This window comes from Amblyomma americanum, chromosome 6 (genome assembly GCF_052857255.1).
Source record: "Amblyomma americanum isolate KBUSLIRL-KWMA chromosome 6, ASM5285725v1, whole genome shotgun sequence".
In the NCBI taxonomy this organism is placed as follows: domain Eukaryota; kingdom Metazoa; phylum Arthropoda; class Arachnida; order Ixodida; family Ixodidae; genus Amblyomma; species Amblyomma americanum.
In genome coordinates, this window is record NC_135502.1 from 122,592,187 (window position 1) to 122,612,624 (window position 20,438).

Below are 20,438 nucleotides of genomic sequence, written 5' to 3' on the forward strand. Positions count from 1 at the left end.
GGTTCCTAAGACAACAGGTGCTTTGACGCAGACCGTTGCGGGCGAATACTTAAGTTGAGGGAACCTGGACTGGATTTCAGCGCAGGGAAGCGTTCCTAAGAATGCAGGAATTGGAATTACTCAAGGTTGATTACTGAGTTGATACCCCAATGTAACGAGCCAGTGTTTAAAGAAATGGAGCATGTCTCTCTGAGTGAACAGGTATGTGAAGATGGGCTGCACAGCTGATTATTATAAAACCTAACGAAGACAAATTCAGCGCCAACTCATGCATACCAATTGCTATAACTCCGTTTTATGTACGATGCAAACTATCGATACGCAGCTCCTAGCCCGGATAGAGAGAATCGAAATGCGGGGAGAGCTGCAGAACGAATTCTCAATAAATGGCTTTTGGCTACACTGACTTTTGAAGGACAATCTGTAGTAAAGCAGTATAATAAAGAAACGTTGACTCAGAGTTGGCCGCTACAGATGGCTATTCTTCCCATAAAACGTTCATGTCACTTTGTAAGCCGGAAATAAGTTCCGCACAGTATAAAATAAACATTGCTAGATGCCAGCTTAATACAGCCAATCGCAGCGATAGAAAAGGGTATTAAAAAACAAATAAATGTCCAGCGAGGTATGGTCACCATTGTCGCGATTGTTCATCATGAGTTATATAGCAAGCATGGAACACGTGCAGGAGTACAGTAGAGCTGGATTTAAGTATAGCCTCGACAAGAACTAAAGAGAGCTCAATCTCATACGGGTTCAGTATATAGAGATTGTGTGGAAATTCTGCAGATTGCTGAAGCGATCTGTAACTCTCAGAATCTGCCGACGAACCTGCAGCACTGGATTCTGATTCAGTGGAAAAATTAGACGTCATTGGTTTGTGAAAATATTGGGATTGGAACAGTATCACTACAGCCACGCGAAATACCACGCATATATCAGCAGACAAGAGAATGGAAAGAGGTGTTCGTTATGACATACGTGACGGAAGCGAACAGTCACCAAAACCAAGGAGCATAGGGAATGTCTTTCTTTTTTTAATTTATACTTTTCATCAATGCCAGAATAATAAAAGTAGAAGACAAACAACCACATGCTGCCGCTGGAATCTGAACCGTAGACCTACGAATTTGGCGCCCGGTGCTCTACAAACTGTGCTTCGCCGACTGCTATCCAATCTTCTGCTTTAAGAGGTTTTTATGAATAGTCTAGCCGAACATTGAGAGTGTACAACAGCGCCACCCTCGTCCAAGCGGCGGACGTAGTACGTCCTGTATTACCGCGAGTGCCACGTAGGAACGTGGTCGAACAGTGAGGGTGGAAGCTGTGCGACAATCCTCTTATGTTACCCATGGCATCAAGACTGCCACATTCGAGGCCCTCGATAAAATATATTCGAACGCGAAATTCAGAGGTGGTGGGTTCGGATGCCACAAGCGGGATATGATTGTTTTATTTTCTTTTTATTAAACTTCAATTGATGAAAACTACAAGTTCAAAAAATACACCTACCAGGCTCATTAGTTTCGGTGAATATTGGCTTCCGGGGCGTGCGTAATAACAAGCACCTCTTTTTGTTGCCTTCTCTGCTAAATAGTTTATCGAGGGCCTTGAATCCGGCAGTCTTGATGCCATAGGCAGCATAAGAGGGCTCCCGCACAGCTACCGCCCTCACCGTTCAACCACGTTCCTACGGGGCACTCGAGGTAATACAGGACGTACTACGTCCACCGCTTAAACGAGGGTGGCGCTGGTGAACACTCGAGGTTCGGTTACACTGCACATCAATAACCCCGAAAGCCGAAGATTAGACAGCCGCCGCTGTGGCTAATTTGGAAGAGCACCGGACGGGAAATTCGGAGGTTGTGGGCTCGGATCCTCCCTGCGGCTAATGGTTGTTTTTTCTTATGCTTTTATTATTCTCTCATTGATGAAAACAACAAATAAAAAATGATATCCCCTATGCTCATTGGTTGTGGTGACTATTACCTTCCATCACACGCGTATTTCACTTACGGAGCACACGCATACGCATGAGCGTGCACCACAGAGCGCCAGTGCGTCTGACCCGGCTGCGCATTAAAAGCGAAGGGGCAGAGGACGCTAAGAGCCACCTTCACGTTCCTCTGCGCCTGGTGCCAGTGTGTTGTGATGCTAGGCCGAGTCGAAGGTAATGGCTCACCGCACTGAGCCCCCATGCGCTCACGTGTACACCCGAAATACGGACGCCCTTGCACATAAAGAAGTTTTCGTCCACCTCAGCGTCAACTTGCGGTGCCAACACAACTTGCCCACCGTACAGTAAGCAATTTGTCCACCGTGGCAGGTGGAAGTTAAATTAATGATTGGTCGCTAGGGAAGAGCAACCTGGGTCGCTCAAGGCCAACCGCTTGAAGCACCTGCCATCGCTGGGCAGTGGCGCATTGCTTGACTGCTGCACCACTGCGACAGGAGGGGCATGAAGGATCCCAGGGATCTACCAAAGTTAAATAATGTCGGTCTGCATATATAGGAATGAACGCATTGTGCTTTCGCGTAAGACCCTTAAGGCGGACCTTAAGTGTCCCATCCAAATTTTTTCCGCCTAGCCTGTGGCTGCGTGGAAGCCATGCCGACCGGCTGCCAAAGGAGCGGCCACAGAACAGTGATGATTGGGATGAGGCCACTGTGGCCGCAATGTAGACAGCGGCGCCAAATCTTTCAGAATGAACGAAATAAAACCAGTGAGGACCGTTAAGCTCAGCCTTTAGGGTAGGACGCAATAGGTTCATGGGTTAATTTTCATATGTGCAAAAGGTCATTCTCTACTTTACATACATGGATCACTGAGAGTCCCCAAGTCCTCATACCACTCCTGGCGCAGTGGCGCAGCGTTTCGCCCCTCCACTGCGATTGCAGGTTATCCCAGCGGTGCTCCTTGTGCAGCGCAGGTTGCTGTTCCCGAGCGATTAATCATAAACTGCCACCTTCCACGAAGTTCAATTTGCTGACTCACCGATGAGCAAGTTGGGATTACAACGCTGGGTCACGCGACCTATGTGGCGCACCTTCCTCCTAGGTTACTCTCTGGGGGCCACCTGCCAGAGCCATGCCCGCGATTGTTCGCTAACAACGGCGACGACGACAATGACGACAGCAGATTTTCTGGTGAACGGTGCACTTACTGCTACCGCGTTAGAACGTTTTTCTTTCCGTAGGGGTTTTTAGAACGCTAGCTCTAAGGACGACTGTTCTAGACAAGGCGGAGTCTTGTTTGTAGACGGGAAATGTTCAAGGCGAGCACGAAATATGATGCCCTGCACGCTGTGAGGTTGAGGTTGAGATTGTTGCAGTTACTGGTGGAGTTAGCTTTGCGGATTGTGCCAGCAATTGCTCCACCGGAGCGACACCTAAATATTGAATATGACCCACAAAGCAGGCCCATACCTAACATCTGACTGATCTGCATGGCTCCGAACACAAGCACGTTTAAAAGTCAACAAAAATTATGGGGGGAGGCGACAAGAAAAAATTGAAAAATGAAATGCCCCAGCCCATGTCACTAGGTATGACGGCAGCAATCAACTCCTGCTATAGTCAACTCCGAGTCCTGTAGGAACTTAAAAAAAAAGCATGCAGCCTGCTTTCTACACGACTGATTTCCGCGCGGGCAGAGAATGCCGTGAAGAGAACTGTGAGGAACTTTTGTATTCTTGAGGCAAGCGAACAACACAAACCTTTCCGCTTTGTGCACTGGACAGCACATAAGAAAATATTCTATATGACCACACACAACACATGTGGAACACAGCGGAGAGGATGTTGCACACCAGTCGTATACATCCACACAGGGTACAAGCAGAGCCCGAGCGAATACGATTAAGCAGTGCGGCCTGAGACCTTTTCAGTCCCTTGGTCACACATGGCTTGTCGGGGGAACTCTACAGGGTTCTGAAATGGCCGAACACTATTTCTCTGAAGAGTATATTGGGATCTTGATGTTAAAATATGGATTTTTATGGCGCAAGGGCATCTATGGCCAAAGAGCGCCATGTCACAAGGTATTCTCGATTACTCAAGGTGGGATCAGAGACCCGTTTTCCAAGCTTTTCAACCCTGATAAGCCGAGCACCAGGCGGGGGAAAGCTTGTACCCATTGTGTCACCGGTGAGTACCCGGCGGCACTGGGGATCGAACCCCGCACCTCCCGCATGCGGGGTGGATGCTCAACCGCTTGGCCTCCACCGAGGTTTATTGGGATCTAGAGGAACCTTTCTTGATGGATTATCTGACAGCGCTGCATAGGCGAGACTGCTCGCTACCGCTTTGCCTATGACCCCTATATCTGAGAGCGCCCATTGTAATCGCAGGGGGAAGCCTCTGCTGTCCAAATTATGCACCGTGCGTAGAGAGCTAAGAGGCAAGACACCACTAGGAAGTCCGTGCTTTAACATTTGAAGGGCAGATTTTTAATCCGTCAGGCTCACAGCTGGTTGAGCCGGACAAGACCCTAGCTTGTGTAAAGCCGTCTCAATTGCAATGCTTTCGGCCGTTGCGAAAGGGCACGACTTCAGTAAAGTGTACAGACCAGGCAGTATTCAAAGAAAGAATGTGAAAAGCTGGTGCGCTTGCTGCTCTGGACTCATCCACAAAACCGTCAGTGATAATATGAGGATGACGGGCGTGCTCTGGTTGTAAATGTTCGAGTAGTACGACAGCACGCTCTGCAGCCAAAGGAGAACTTAGCGCGTTGTTAGGAATAGAGGCATCACAGTCGAGGGTGGTTTCAACCGCTTGATTTGTCTTCGAACACCAAGGCCCAGGGAACTCAGAGTATTAAGTGCCAAGTAGGCTCGGGACTCTGATATGTTTCGGAGCCGCTGCAGAAGAGCACGCCCAGCTGCCGTCTCTCCGAGGCAGCGAAGTTGCATTAGTAACCCATGTAAGCGACAAGGCTAAAGGATTTCGATAGTGGCTCATGAAGAACTGCATTGTTGGCTTCCGCCTGTGGAACTATAAGGGCTCTTTTAGGCCCTTTCTGCGCAAAATATCGAGACGATCAAGCAGTGATACGGAGAGAGAGATTAAAAGCAGTTGGTACATTATGAGACTAATTAGCAGTGCTTCGTGAAGTCTGACCAATCAGGACCGATAGTTTCCCTTTTCCTCACTTGCGATTCATAGATCACATTTAGACGCTAAAAGAGAGATGAGGCAATCAAGTCCACAGCTCGTCGTCACTGCAGACGGGGGGTCAGTACTGACAGCCAAAAAGGGCGTTACTGAATAGTGAAATGCAAGAGTGACCAAGGTCTATCTTCAACCACGCATAGCGTATTCTTATACCTGGAAACAGAAGGAAGCCGGATTTTTCCACTGCTAAAAACAATCCCACACCTTGAAGGTAATTCTCTACGGAAAGCAGGACCTGTCGAGCTATCAAGCTAATCGCTTGTGTGGCTAGCCGGTAAATTAGAGAAAAATGTCGGTTGAATATATTGGCATACGGGGGGCACATGCCCGCAATTATACCACACTGAATCGGAATACGAAGCATTACAACGTTATAGAGCGTAGGAGAAAGAACACTTTCCTGAGACATTATTATGAGACATTATGAGAAATTAAATACAGCAGATCAAAGCACGTCACTGCAGTCACAGTCGAAGCGAACGCATCAGAGGGTCCAGCCCATTGTCTTACACCTATCTGAGGTGCCGGTTTTTCAGGGGGCTAATTAGTTCATTTAAATACTGCTTCATTTCACTGCGGCTGAAACCAAGCAGCACTCCCGCCTTATCTAGCATGGAACGGGAGATAAAAACATGGTGAAAGCCTGAAGGGAAGGGAGAGACCCTGTAGCTTTGACTCTACCTGAGGTGGCATACGCAAGGGTGCCTCACGAAGTTGAGAAAAAATCTAGGTAGTCCACACGTGCCGCACCGCTCTGGGTCAGTGTAATGCATTACAACAGACAGCATAATCGTTGAAATTTTTTTTAGACATGAAAGAAGCGAATTCAATCGAACAAAATTCGAAGCGACTTCATAGAAAAATGTGGGTTCAGATATATTTATTCTTCTCTATTTATTGAGGTGCAGTAAAATGAATGAACTGGGGGGAAAAATTTAGTGGTAGAATATTAGCAACAGGAATCGCGCAAAGGAAAATGTGCATTGATTAAAAGTCACGGAGCTATAAAAAGCGATTCAGCGATTCTGAGATATAAAAGCGATGTTTCTTAGTAGTTACGTATGCCAGCAATATGACAGCCTTACGACGGTGGCGCTTTAGGCGAGTTGGTGTGACGCTGCGAAAGGGCAACGTGGGAAAGATGGGATACAGTGACAGACATGAATGTTCGTGTCTCTCTGTGTGTTCTGCTCCTTCCGAGCTGTGTGAGTTTGCAATCTCACCAAGGTGTTTCAAATTTTATTTGTAGGAAGGCATGGAAATGCAAAAAAAAGTTCAGGGACCGAAATGCAGGGACCCAGTAAAATGTTTATATTTGACACCATTGCTGTAAACTGTAACATTCTGTGATGAGAGCAAAAAATAACAACTTTACGTTCATAAAAAACTCATGAAAATCGTAGGGACTAAGCACTGGCTCAAAACGTTAACTAGGCACGTGTAATCACTATGCAGCATTGTCTCGTGCAAGCTTCACTGTGGAGATTTATTGCGAGCTACTGAGGCATTTTAGGCACGAATTTTTCTTTTGTGATTAACAGAGTTCAGCTGTATGGCTTCGTAATTACACTAATAAAGTGCCAGCGGTCACTCTCAAGCCAGACCATAGTCTGCACGCATACCGATTCAACCAATGCAAATGTTTGTCTTTGTACCCCTTTTACAAGACTACCAATATATTTATGAACATGCAATCTTTCGTTAGAATTTCGCTTCTCGTCAGTCGGGCTAAATATTTTTGTTAGCTTCCAACGTGGAGCAGAAAATGTTAACAAGGCGAACGCCTCAGTTTTAATGTTGTCTCAGGCGTGCATACTACATTTTAAATCGAGTATACTGTTAAAGAAAAGTAACTCATGTGTATTACAAAAGAAATTCTAGCAGATGAAATATATTGGGATGCGCTGAACCGACTAGGCCGCTTAGAGTAAACTAAACTGCTAGCTTTTAGCAGGCCGTCAGTTTATTCGGCGCATAGAATTAACGGAGTTTCTAGAAACCTATGTTGTTGAACTCTAAGATACGCAGTACGTGCGAAGGCCCCGTGAGCGCAAGTGTACTTCCTAGACTGCATGAGAAGGTTCGCATCTTCCAAGGCGCTTGGACTTGGACTTGACACACACGAAAAACATCCAGCGGCCGCTTGCAACACGCTACGCACAAATAAGCAAACCCTAATTGTACTCTGAACTGGCATAAAAACAACCACACATAGACTCGGAAGAAAACAGTGAAGAATGCACGAGCGGTGACTCGTAGCTAATTTTATTGGAACCCTGGGCGCCGTACCGACCGCTGCGAACATTGTGCCGGTTGCCGCGGTGTTACGCTGCATTATTTAGTAATTTTATGTTCAATTCAGCAAAGCTGCATCACCTTGAAAAACATTATTTATTTTATAAATGCGATAATAACGACTCTATTTTTAAAATAAATTGCACAAAAGAGTGCGACAAGACGTCCAAGCCAACAAGGCTTAGTGTGCTAAACTCGGCATTCGTGGAGGGAAATTTTTACTCGTGATTAGAAAAAACTAAAATACAACGAAGCATAAATAAAGCTGCTATAAAAGAAAAGAGATTTTTTGTTAAGTGTCGTTTAAACTGAAGACATGATCTCATATGTAATGCTTAAATTATGAAATTGAAGAAAAAGATATATATTTTCAATCAGCTAGCTGAAAACTGTGGGCGCAGATTGATGACGGCTAAATGGCCATATATGAATGTAGCAGAGGGGACAACATATCACGACTGGAGGAGAAAAGATCATACAAGGCAGCAGAAAATTAGGTCTGCTGATGAAATAAATAAGTTTGTGGGAATAGGGTGGCCGCAGCCGGCACAGGACGGAGTTCATTGGAGATATATTGGAGAGGAATTTGCCCTGCAGCGGACGTAGTCAGGATGATGATGATGATGATGATTAAGATGATGATGATGATGGAGCTCTGACACTGTATGCTACGCATGGAAGGGTCTCTTTAAAGGGATACAGACACAGTGTTTTTGGGTGTTCGTCTATAGCTATGAAAGCGGCCTCTTGGACAAATGATCGTGAAAGTGAGCGCACAACGCAAGTGCGCTTCGTTAATAATATAATTACAAACGATTTTGTATATGCTGATTCGGTCTTGCTCCGCCATGCCTAGCAGATACTAGACAAAAATATTTTCAACGGGAAAGAGTTTGTGAACGCAGCTCATTGATATATTGCAATATTTCAATATAACTTTCAATATATGCCTGGATCTCCCGTAAACGGACTTGCCTTTTTTTTGTTGCTATTATCGTCTTTCCTTTGTCAAAAACGTTCTCTATATGTTTTTGATGGCAGACTAAACTGCTCGATGCGAGTGAGAGCAAAACAATAAAAGAAAGGCTTTTTATGCGCATCGGAAGAATAAACCACTATTGTCAGTACGGCCATAAGATCAGCTTGCAATGTCCGAATATTAAAATTTTTTGTTCAAGAGTGATGAACATGACCAGTGCTGAATTGCATATTGACGTTACCGTCGACTGGCCGACCTGACTACCTCATTCCCGGTGACGACGGCGTAGCGCTGGTTGTTCCTGTGAACCGCTAAGTTTGGTGACGTCGCAAAAATTGGGGCAAGTGCGCACTGACGTTTCTCGATCCGGATGAAAATTCAGAGCAGCTCCTCGCCCAACGTTGAAATTTATAGTTAATAATGTTCCACTGAACGTCTGCGACAAAAGTTGCTAGAATTTATCTCCTGACTTTAATAAACAAATCATGTTTGTTTGCTACACAGAATTTGCGTCTACACGACATCAAGGGTTGATTCTACCTAGTGAAGGAGCAATGATGTAATACAGGAAATCTATGCATACTCTTTGCCTCGGGAATGTTATGTGGGCGAGCACAAAATTTGTTTTTTTTTCCGGTTTAGAAACTATTAAAAACTGTCCAAAAAATTATGAAGACTATAAGTGCAGTGGTTTCCTTGGGAGAATCATGTCCAGTATTGTGTATACTGAGATTTATTTCTTGCGGTGTGAGTAGCACATTGTGATCGGCACTGGACGAACCGCCGCTACTTTCTTCGCTTTCAAGTTGAGAAAACGACTGTTCAATACCCGTAATGAGATTTAACGGATTAAAACACAACCAAAATCGTTAAGAAATAAATCAAACGCAGATGCGGTGAAACAGAGCCCTGCGGCACACTGGCAAACAACAAAGTTTCAGAACAAAGAAACGCGGATGCGAATGTGCCGGCTACGAGGCTCGAGAGAGCGGCGGAGGGGTTGCTCAGCTACTTCAGAGCCAGAGCGGGCCTCAAAAAGAACGTCGCCCTTAAACAGGAGTCTTATCTTAAAGTAACAAAATAAAATCGCTTCTGGTTTAGCTCTGGTTACCCCTAGAGGAAAGCGAAAAGCTGCATCTCTCTGGCTACGTTTGTGGTCGAGCGACTGGCGGTCTCCACGGCAGGCGTCGCATCGAGCACACCTAGCGTTAGGATGAACACATCAAAGTGCACCGACGTTTTATGCAGAACCCACTTCATGACCTGCGTATGCAATGCCGGCAGACGCTTTCCCGCTTGACCGAAGCTCAAAGGTGACGTTCAGAAGTCAAAGGTCAAAGTCAAGATAGCTGGTGTAACTAGAGCTGGTGTCACTGACGTCGTGTATCGAAGCTGGCTACCACCAGTTACGCTCATGGTTTGAGATGTAGTTACATTCAAGGCGAAAATTGCGGCCCCGCTGGCATCTAGCTACATTCAAGGTCAAACTTGCGGCCCCGCTGACGGCTCGTAAAGCTGGCGTAGTGAAGTGTTTCGCTTCGAAAAAATCAGGAAACCCTACTCCTCTTTAAGGGTACGACGCTTTAGCATTAATGGCTCCCATTAGTGGCCTGACCTGGAGACTTCTTTGCATATCACTTCCTAGACACGGACGTGCACGGAAAAGACGCGCAAGGCCTGCCTGTAACGACACCCGCCAAGCAATCTGATTTATCAAGAACTTAAAATACTTCCATTCATGCTTGTGTTTCAGATAAAGGTGTCAAGCTCACTGCACAACATTATATCCAACAACTACCCACTCCCAGTCCATAGCTTTACAATGCCTATCAGTAACACCAGGAATGCTAGCCATCTCAACCTCAATCTCCCTTTAACATGCGACATTTATGATGAGCGACTGCAGCAGTTCTGTTCTGTAGTGCAAATATTTGGAATGATGTATCGCTTGAGTTGAAAATATTCACGAAATTACAATATTCAATAAAAAGACTTCTTTTTAGTAGCCTGTAATAAACACATGCAGTGCTTTGAATTTTTTGTTTTTTTTCTTCTTTGTACTATGTCTGGGATGCATTTGCACCATTTGTATTTGCGATGCCAAGTGTGCGTAACTATGGGCCCAAACTAGCTTTGGCTATGGGCCCAAGAGATATTCATCTATCATTTATGTAATTTGCTGAATAAATGACTGAAAAAAAACTCGAACGTGCGTACTTCATGCAAATGCATCTATATTTATAATAAATGCCATGTTTACGAAAGACGTACCTCGGTAGCCTAAGGCTACCTGAACTTTTTTGGTTCGGGGTTTAAAACTCAAGATACATTGCGCAGCGCGCAGAAGGGCGGAGCGACAACTTTGCTTTGAGACTTGAAGACTTGATAGCAAGGACGCCCTCTCCGCATATTATTTGCGGAGACTTCAATGCTCATAATGAAATTTGGGGCAGCTCACATACATGTGCCCGAGGTGCCAAGCTTGCAAAACTTCTCTCCAAGCATTCAGTTCAGCCATTAAATGACGGCAGCATCACCTACCTCCGAGGCCCGACGACTACCAGCAGCATCGACGTGACATTTGTCACAAGTTCATTCGCCCACAACTTTGGCTGGTGCACAGATTTGGAGACACGTGGAAGCGACTATTACCCAATCCTCATATCGGCTTTCCATGCGCAGAGGAACCCAAAGAAATTCCTTATAAAATCTACAGACTGGGACGCATACAAGGACGCTGTAAGCAGAGGAGTTACTGCGGCAACTCGCAATGAGGAATTAGCATCGACAATTGCGTATTGCCTGAGGGCGAGTACACAACTTACAGCTAAAAATGATAACCTACCTTCAAATGATGACACATTCCAAAGGCTTTGCGCTATACGCAGGCGAGCTGAAAGGAAACCTCTGCGCACAAAAAGCCTCGATGACCTACGTGCATGCCGACGGGCAGAACGTCACATTCGACGCTACATGGATAAACTCAGTCGGCAAAAGTGGCGTGACTTTTGTTCTACGCTGGATGTGCGCAAACCAGTAACCAATATTTGGCGGATAGTTAGAGGTATGCGCACGCCACTTTAACAACTCCACCCCTTCGCTGCACTCTCCCTTCACGAACAAAAATCTATAAAAGAAGTCCCAGAAGAATACTGCAAGCTGCTGTCGGCAGGGTCAGGGCATTCGACACTCTCCGCAGATGGTCAAACAGGCATCCCAAAGGCGGCAGTGCCAGCGTTAGACCTGCCTTTCCCAATGGAAGACCTATCCACAGCTATCGCGGAGACAAACAGGCACACGTCTCCGGGTCATGATGAGGTGACCTATGACGACATTGCAAAGCTACCCCACTCCTCCCGTCTTCGACTCCTGGAGTATTACAATTCTTCCTGGATGGCTGGTGAGGTCCCCACGGAATGGAAGCTGGCGAAAATCGTGCCCGTTTTGAAACCCTGTAAGCAGCCAACAAGCTACGCATCATTCCGGCCCATTGCCCTACTGAGCTGCGTAGGTAAGCTCATGGAGCGCATGATCTGCAAGCGCATAACTTGGTTCCTAGAAAGCCGAAATGAGTTCCCCCAAGAAATGAACAGGTTCCGTCAAAACAGGTCTGCGACTGACAATATCATCGCCCTCGTCTCATCAATTGAGGAGTACCCTCATGTTGGGTACATCCCAACAGGCGTTTTCTTAGACATCAAGGCCGCTTTTCACTCCGTCTTTCACCATGCAATTCTCGCAACCTTTGGCAGTCTTGGCCTTGGAGGAAGGCTATACAAGTGGATTGGGCATTATTTAAAAGAACGACAAATTTTTATTACCACTCCAAACGGTCCAACACGCTTTCACGCAGTGGAGAGGTGCGTACCACAGGGAGCGGTGCTCAGCCCTCTCCAGTTCAATATTGTCCTTATTCACATAAGAAGACACCTTCCGCGAGGGGTCCGCATAACAATTTATGCTGATGATATCTGCATCTGGACCGCATCACGTTCGCGCTATATTACCCAGCAACGTCTTCAGAGAGCACTATTGCACATTTCGATGTACCTGGCTTCCAGAGGTCTTCGTCTCTCGCCAGAAAAGAGTGTTGCAATGGCGTTTACAAGAAAAACGATGACCCGATATCCGCTGCTCCTGGGCGGACGATCGCTGCCATATGTACGATTTCAGCGATTCCTGGGTGTTGTAATCGACTATAATCTGTCATGGTCACCTCAGATCAAAAACCTCCGTGCGAGGATTACTGCAGCATCACAAGTGTTCAGGTTCATGGCGGGAACAAGGTGGCGTAGCAACTGCCGATCAATGCTTCTGCTTGAAAAAGCCTACGTTGAAGGAACCTTGCGCTACTGTCTACCAGTGCTTCAAAGATTACCTACATCAAGCAATAAGACTCTCAATGCCGCACGGAACAACTGCCTGCGAATATGTCTTGGCCTCCCAAAGGGTTCCTCTGCATCAGGAACAGTAGCGGAGGCAGGATGTCTCCCACTAGAGGTAATTGCCGCCCAGGAAACTATGCGTACCCATCTCCGCCATGTCCTGCAAGGGAAGAAGCACTTCCTACACCGTGTCCACCTTACTCACAGCAACTCTAGCTTTAGCCAGGCAGTGCAGCTCCTGCCCCTTCCTACTATTAATCAACCTCAGAAACTACTACCTCTGGCCTTTCCTCCATGGACACTCTCTCCCCTAAAGGTGAAGAAGTCTGTTCCAGGTGTGAATGCAAAGAGCCGCATGCCACAGGCACCACTTCTGCAAGCTACTCTCGCCTACTTAATCGAAGAATATACGCAGCACACCCATATCTTCACCGATGGTTCAACTACTAAAGAAACTTCTTCTTGTGGCCTTTATGTGCCCTCAACAGGCCATGCCCTTTCTTACCGGCTGCAGCGGAGGACCTCCTCTACACCAGCTGAGCTTCACGGCATTAAGGAAGCTGTTTCTTACATCCTGCGCCGAACCGCCGGCCGTTGGGTTATCTTCACCGATTCAAAAGCATCTCTGCAGATCCTGGCCAACCTGCTGAAGAAAACGAATCACCAGCCAGTTTCCCTGGACATTGGGTATATCCATCATTTAGCTATTGCCGAAGGCCACTGCATAACATTTCAGTGGGTACCTGCTCACTGTGGCATTATGGCTAATGAAAAAGCAGATAAAGCGGCCCGTAAGGGCCATCAACATCAGAGATACATTCGAAGTTTTCTCACGAAATCTGATGCGTCCCAAATGGCTAAAAGTTTTGCGTACGAAGAAACGTATCGGCTTTGGAGTTTGCCGACACATCAGTAGCAATTTCTTCACTCAATCGATCCATATCTTAGATCAAGACTCTCACCCAGAATTCCTCGACCACTCGAAACACTTTATCACCGACTTCGTCTGAATTCTGCATATACAAATGGCCTGCGATACCGTTTTGGACAAATGAACAGTCCGCATTGTGACAACTGTGCTTCGATAGAAACTGTGGAACATATCCTGCTTGAGTGCCCTGCGTATGCTAACGAGCGTGCGTAATATGAACATTTCATGCAGAAGCTCTGCCCAGTGCCCCTAACAATGGACAAAGTTTTAGGCCCCTTAGCCTGCTTCAGGCAACAGAGACTTGCAATGAACTTTCTTTTTACATATTTAAAAGACATTGGACATCTCGATAAGCTCTAAATTCACTTGCAGGTTACCTTCATGCATTCTTCTTGCAGTGAACTTCGTCAGCCCATTCGTCGGACTATGCACTCCATCATTCCATAGGTTACATCAATACTCGCCACTGCATCCTTAGTACCCATTTCATGGCTGCATTTTATCTTCGTTTTTTTTTCTTCTAAACGTCTTTATCTCCCAAATTCTCCTCCCTACGCAGAGTACCATGCCCGCGATATTGAAACGCCGGCTAAATTCTCTGTTTCTTCATTAAAGAGTCTCTCTCTCTCTCTCACAACATACGCGGAAGGAGAACGACAGCACCTTGATGACGGCCTTCAATAAGGTTATTGTTTTATAGTTCATGTAGGTTCAATTCAGCCGCCTGACTTGTTCACGTTAAGTCAAGTTGTGCACGTTACCCGCTGTGTGCGTTTGCAGTGTTTTTGGCAGCGAAGTTTTTGAAAACAGCGCGGTCGAAGGCTATAATGATCTACAATGGCGATGCTCAAAAAAGAATTCTTATGCGTTTCTTAGTGGATGCTCTGAATGCGCTGGCATCTTATGCTGTTATTATTATTTTTTGTTGTTGAACCTTTAGTTAATGACACGATAGCTTAAACTGCTTAATGTCCATATATGAGGAATTCGGTATTCTCTACTTTACATACACAGATCGCTGGCACACTCCCTACCACTCCTGGCGCGCCACTGCCCCAGCAAGTGGCTGCTTCAAACACAGCCAATGGCGGGGCTCGTGAGACCCAGGTTTCTCTCCTGCAGCAACCTTTCGCGAATAATCATTAATTTAACTGCCACCTGCAACGGGGGAAAGCCTCGTCACAATGCGGTGGGCAGGTTGCCACCTCCCGTGGTGGGCATATTGTGATGATGTCACGAGGTGCGCACTGCATCGCGCGTGACGGCGGTGGTCATTTCCGCTTGTGCAGACATTTTTAATGCTCACATACTAGTAAATGAAGAACTAAACACGCTGTTACATCTTGCAACATTAAGATACTTTCACAATAAAAAAAACAGAAATGACTGTGTAGATGGATGATGAAAATTATGAATATTTATCGTGCAAGAGCATCTGTGGCCAAAGAGCGGCGTGGCACAAGGTAGATTTAATTGCACAAGGTGCGTCAAAGACCGATTTCCCAAGCATTTCACCGTAAAGAAGCCGAGCACCAGGCAGAGGAAAGCTTGTACCTATTCTACTACCGGCGGGTACCCGGCGGCACTTGGGCTCGAACCCCGATTGTGTAGATGGAGCAGCATTTTTCATCCTAGATTGTGAATGGAGGTGCAGATATTTCAAATATGCAGCAATGCATTAGAGTAAGTTGGACACAGGACACGCCTGTTGGGAGCACTGCAGCATGTGCCTGGTGTCATTGGAGAAAGCGCATCAGCGCGAATGTTAATAAAACTTTATGTTATATTGCAGTTTGCGCGTGCTTTCTCGGCAAGAAAACGACGGCGAATTCTTGGAGCCTTGCTACTGGCCCACCAAAGCGCGGGTATATAATCACAGTTTTTGGTGAAATGTAACACCAAAACGCTTAACACACAGACAGGCATACCCGCGAACAAATAGATATGTTTCATTTCTTTGCTGGGGCGGAAATTTTCACCGTTTCTCTAATCAGAACGAATCAGGTGATAAAGCAAAATCACAAAACAATAGCCGCCTCGAACTCCTATCCAATTGCACAAAATAGTTACAAATAAACAGTACTAGATACATACGTACTGGCTAGCCTGCAGCGAAGGCTAAGAAGCGCACCCATTTACTCTGTAAAACAAGAAAAACGCCACTATTTTGTATGAAAGACAGTGGGGCTTAATACGTTTAATGAAATGGCAGAACAGGACAGTTCTTATTTTTGTCATCTGGCATTAATAACGATCGCAACGGTGTTAGGTTGTACACGGTAGCGTAAAGGAGAGTAGATAACCTGCTGGTTTTGATGACATTAAATTATAGAGATAGCATGACGTCAGTTTATGTTTGAAAAGAAACTTTAAATTTTAGTTAGTGTTTTTGCTTTATCGTGGGGCCTGCTTTTACTGCGTAAAATTATATTAGATAATGTCCTGCTAAGCTGACACAGCGTTTTGTTACAGTGGCTCATAGCCTACAGTTAATTACGCGAAATGCTTTGGTTTGAGTAATATGCAATATTTTCTATACATAACCTTAAACACAAGCGCCATAATATAATTATTGTCTAAACATACACATAACTGGGCTCTATCGAGCTCTTGCAAGAGGCCCATAGGAAAATAAAGGCTGCTGGTTTAGCTCTGGTTAATCCTGGTCGAAAGCGAAAAGCTGCATCTCCCTGACTACGTTTGTCGTCGAGCGACTGGCGGTTTCCATATATCGCCATACTGAAACACACAAAATAGTAGGCATATTTTTATTTGTTAAACATCTTGCTTTCTTGGAAACCACATTAAAGGCGCTCACACAATACAGTATATATTTATTATAGCTACGGTGATACAACGCTATTATTGCTCGTTGTATGCGGAGATGTGGAACCAAATCCTGTTTCAAACGATGCGCAAACCCTGCAGATAACTTCAGAAAGCCAAATTGAAAAATTGTTTTTTGGGAAAAGGACATGGCGCAATGTGAGACAGGCGTCGATTCCTTTGCTAAAATCGACTTTCATTTTCCTTCGCTTACGGCGCGGTTCGGGTGTACCGCGATATATGTGGAACAAGCGTAATTTCCTTTCCTTAAAACCAACTTCCATTTCGTTTTCCTTCCCTTACGGCTTTAACCGCCGTGGTGGCTCAGTGGTTAGGGCGCTGGGCTTATGATCCGGAGTACCCGGGTTCGAACCCCATCGCGGCAGCGGTGTTTCGATGGAGGCGAAATGCTAAGGCGTCCGTGCGCTGTGCGATGCCAGTGCACGTTAATTATCCCCAGGCGGTAAAAATTATTCCGGAGCCCTCCATTACGGCATCTCTTCCTACCAATCTTCTCCCAGTACCTCCTTTATCCCTTTCCTTACGGCACGGTTCAGGTGTCCGCCGAGTTGTGAGACAGATAATGTGCCATTTCCTTTCCCTAAAAACCAATCTTCTCTTACGGCGTGGTTCGGGTGTCCACCAGGGTAGATAAGACAGGCGTAATTTCCTTTCCTTTCCTCATGGCGTGGTTCGGGTTTCCACCGAGATATGTGAGACAGGCGTAATTTCCTTTTCTTAAAAGCAATTTCATGTCATTTTCCTACCTTTACGGGCACTGTTCGGGGGTCCACCGAGATATGTGAGACAGGTGTCATCTCCTTGTTTGACCTCTAGCTACATTCTAGGTCAAACTTTTGGCCCCGTTGACAGCTCGAAAAGCTGGCGTAGCGAAACTTTTCTCTTCAAAAATTTACGAAAACGCACACCCATGCACACACCCATCTGTCACAGCTTTCTCTTCTGGGACACCCGACGCTTGCTCTTGGTCCAAGCCCGAGTTGACCGATAGTTGCCCGGCAGCCCCTTTCTCCTCCACGTTGTGATCGTTCTTTTATGCTCACGCACAACTGAGGAAACTAACAGGCCTTCTTGTTTGCGCGCGCTGCTTTGTAGTAAGGAAATAAACAGGACAGGAAACGATGACATGTAACGATGTTAGAGCACACAGCTGTTATAAAAAACTTCGCGAGGCTTTGATGTACGGTCATGAGCAAAATGAGGGGGAGGAAACTCCCTACACAAAACTACTTATTTTCTGCTTATTTCTTTCCTAAATTTGACAATGACTTTTGGATGTTCTACGCCAACAGGAAAGCTAGGTAAGAAAAAAAAAACGGTGCTTGTCACATATAACTAGGGAGTATTTCATGAATGAAGGCTGAAACTTTTTTCCGAGGAAGTTTAGAAACTGCGCAAAAGGCCGAGGACAGAAGGAAAACCAAGCAATACGACACCACGTGTCAGCGGTGGCATAGTTGTAGAGCGTCCGCCTCGCGTGCAAGAGGACTGGGGTTCAAATCCTGGTGCCGCGCAATTCTCCCCCGGGTTTAAAAGAAACCGCGTGTCGATGGAATTGCATAACGAGGCCTGGGGTGCGGCCTGATCTCGGTGACCAGAACCGACAACACACTCCCTCACAAGAACAGGACTTGGCCATCTTGGTGTAGTACTTGGCCACAACCTTCTATGAACAAACCAATTAACCCTCGGCCCTCAGTCCCCAGCGGCTCCGGAGGAACTGACCACGGCGGCGGTCACACCTAAGATGCAGCGGAGGGCGCTAAGAATTTCTGGCTCCGGATCGGCCGCCATTGCATTCTGAACGTGGGAACGTTTAACGCTATAATTTTATCTAGTGGGCTACCCTAGCAGTGCTGTTCGAGGAACAAGCGCGAATTAAATGGGATGTCATAGGCCTTAGTGAAGTTAGGAGGGCAGGTGAGGCGTATACAGCACTATAAAGGATGGACACATACTGTGCTATCGCGGACTAGGGGATAGAAGAGAACTGGGTGTGGGATTCCTCATTAATCAGGATATAGCTGGCAACTAGAGGAGCTCTATACTATTAACTAGAGGGTAGCAGCTATTGCAATTAGGCCGAATAGGAGGTACAAGCTGAAAGTGGTGCAGGCCTACGCGCCTACATCCAGCCATGATGACGAGACCGTTGAAAGTCTCTATGAGGACGTAGAACCGGAAATGAATAAAGTAACATCACAGTACGCTGTACTGATCGGCGACTTCAATGCGAAGGTGGGCAAGAAGCAGGCTGACGACGACGGAGTAGGTGACTATGGGATATGTTCCAGAAATAGCAGGGAAGAGTTAGCGGCCAATTCATCTAAATCACTCGGCTTCATCAGACGATCGTTATACTTGGCTCCTCCGTCTGTCCGTAAATTGGCATATGAAACCTTCATCCGTAGTAAACTTGAATATGCATCTTCTATATGGAACCCTCATCAGGCGTACTTAATTAACACCCTAGAAGCTATTCAGAACCGCGCAGCACGTTACATAACCTCAAATTATGACAGATACTACAGCATCACCAGGATTAAATCAACACTCAATCTGCTACCACTTGAGAACCGTCGAAAAATCTCACAACTTTGCCTTCTTCATAAATTGTATTACAACTTTCCTTACCTCCGTGACTCATTACTCCTACCTCCCATCCGAACATCGCGTCGCCTCTTCAATTCCCTGAGTGTTCAGCGTTTACATGGTTCTACAATAGCCTTCAATAAATCATCTCTACCTACAGCAATAGAAATTTGGAACCAGTTACCAGATCACATCGTAAACAAGCGTGACGCTAGTAAATTTAGAGACGCACTAATCGAACATTACATCAAATGAAAAAAACAACCTCATGCTTTGATTTTTACCATTTATTTTTTCTTGTTACTATTCCCTATTTAGCCTATCCGCCACCATGTATTGATTAGAACTGCATTTTAACATTTCACAGTGTATTCCAGATCCTTTTTGCATTGTGTTGTATTTTACTGTATTAACATTGTTATTCTCTTTACTTTGTATTTCAACTGTCCCCCCCCCCCCTTATGTAATGCCCGAAAAGAGCCTTTAAGGATACAATAAATGAATGAATGAATAAATGAAAGAGTTATTAGTCGAATTCGCCGATAGAAATATTGTATGGATCATGAATACCTTCTTCCGCAAACGAGAAAACAGGAAGTTGACCCGGAAGAGCCCCAATGGTGAAACTAAAAATGGAATCGACTTCATACTATGCTTTCAACCTGGCATCGTTCAGGATGTGACCATCCTCGGAAAGGTGGGCTGTAGCGACCACAAAATGGTAAGGTCTCGAATTAGCTTACACTTGAAGAGGTAACGAAAGAAGCTAGTGAAGAGGAAGTACCTGAACGAGTTAGCCGTTGGAGGAGCGGGAGGCACAGCTGTGGGGCTTTGGAAGTGTTGGACGGTGCTGACGTGTTCTTGCTGGTGCTTGGCTTCGAGCTCAACTGTGGCGTCCTGGTGGTGCCTACGTGGTCATCTCTGGTGAGGCCGTTCTGTGTGGGGGATTTGGCCAGGTCTCAGGTTAGGTCTGTAGGCCAGGTTAATGTGCATTTGAGGGTGCGTTTGGCTCAGGTATGTCGCTGACCTCCCCGGCTGGAGGGACGGCAACCTGGTTTGCCAGCTTGCCCATCCAAAGCTTGCCGCTAGAAAATTTTCGTAAAAATGGAATTGACATCATCCCTGTGGCTCTCGTGCCGATCGGTGAGGGAACGATCAAGATGAAAAGCCCCAAAGTCCTTCAGCAGGAGCTAAGATCTCTCACTACCCACTACCTCCAGATCTCTGAGGTGCGACC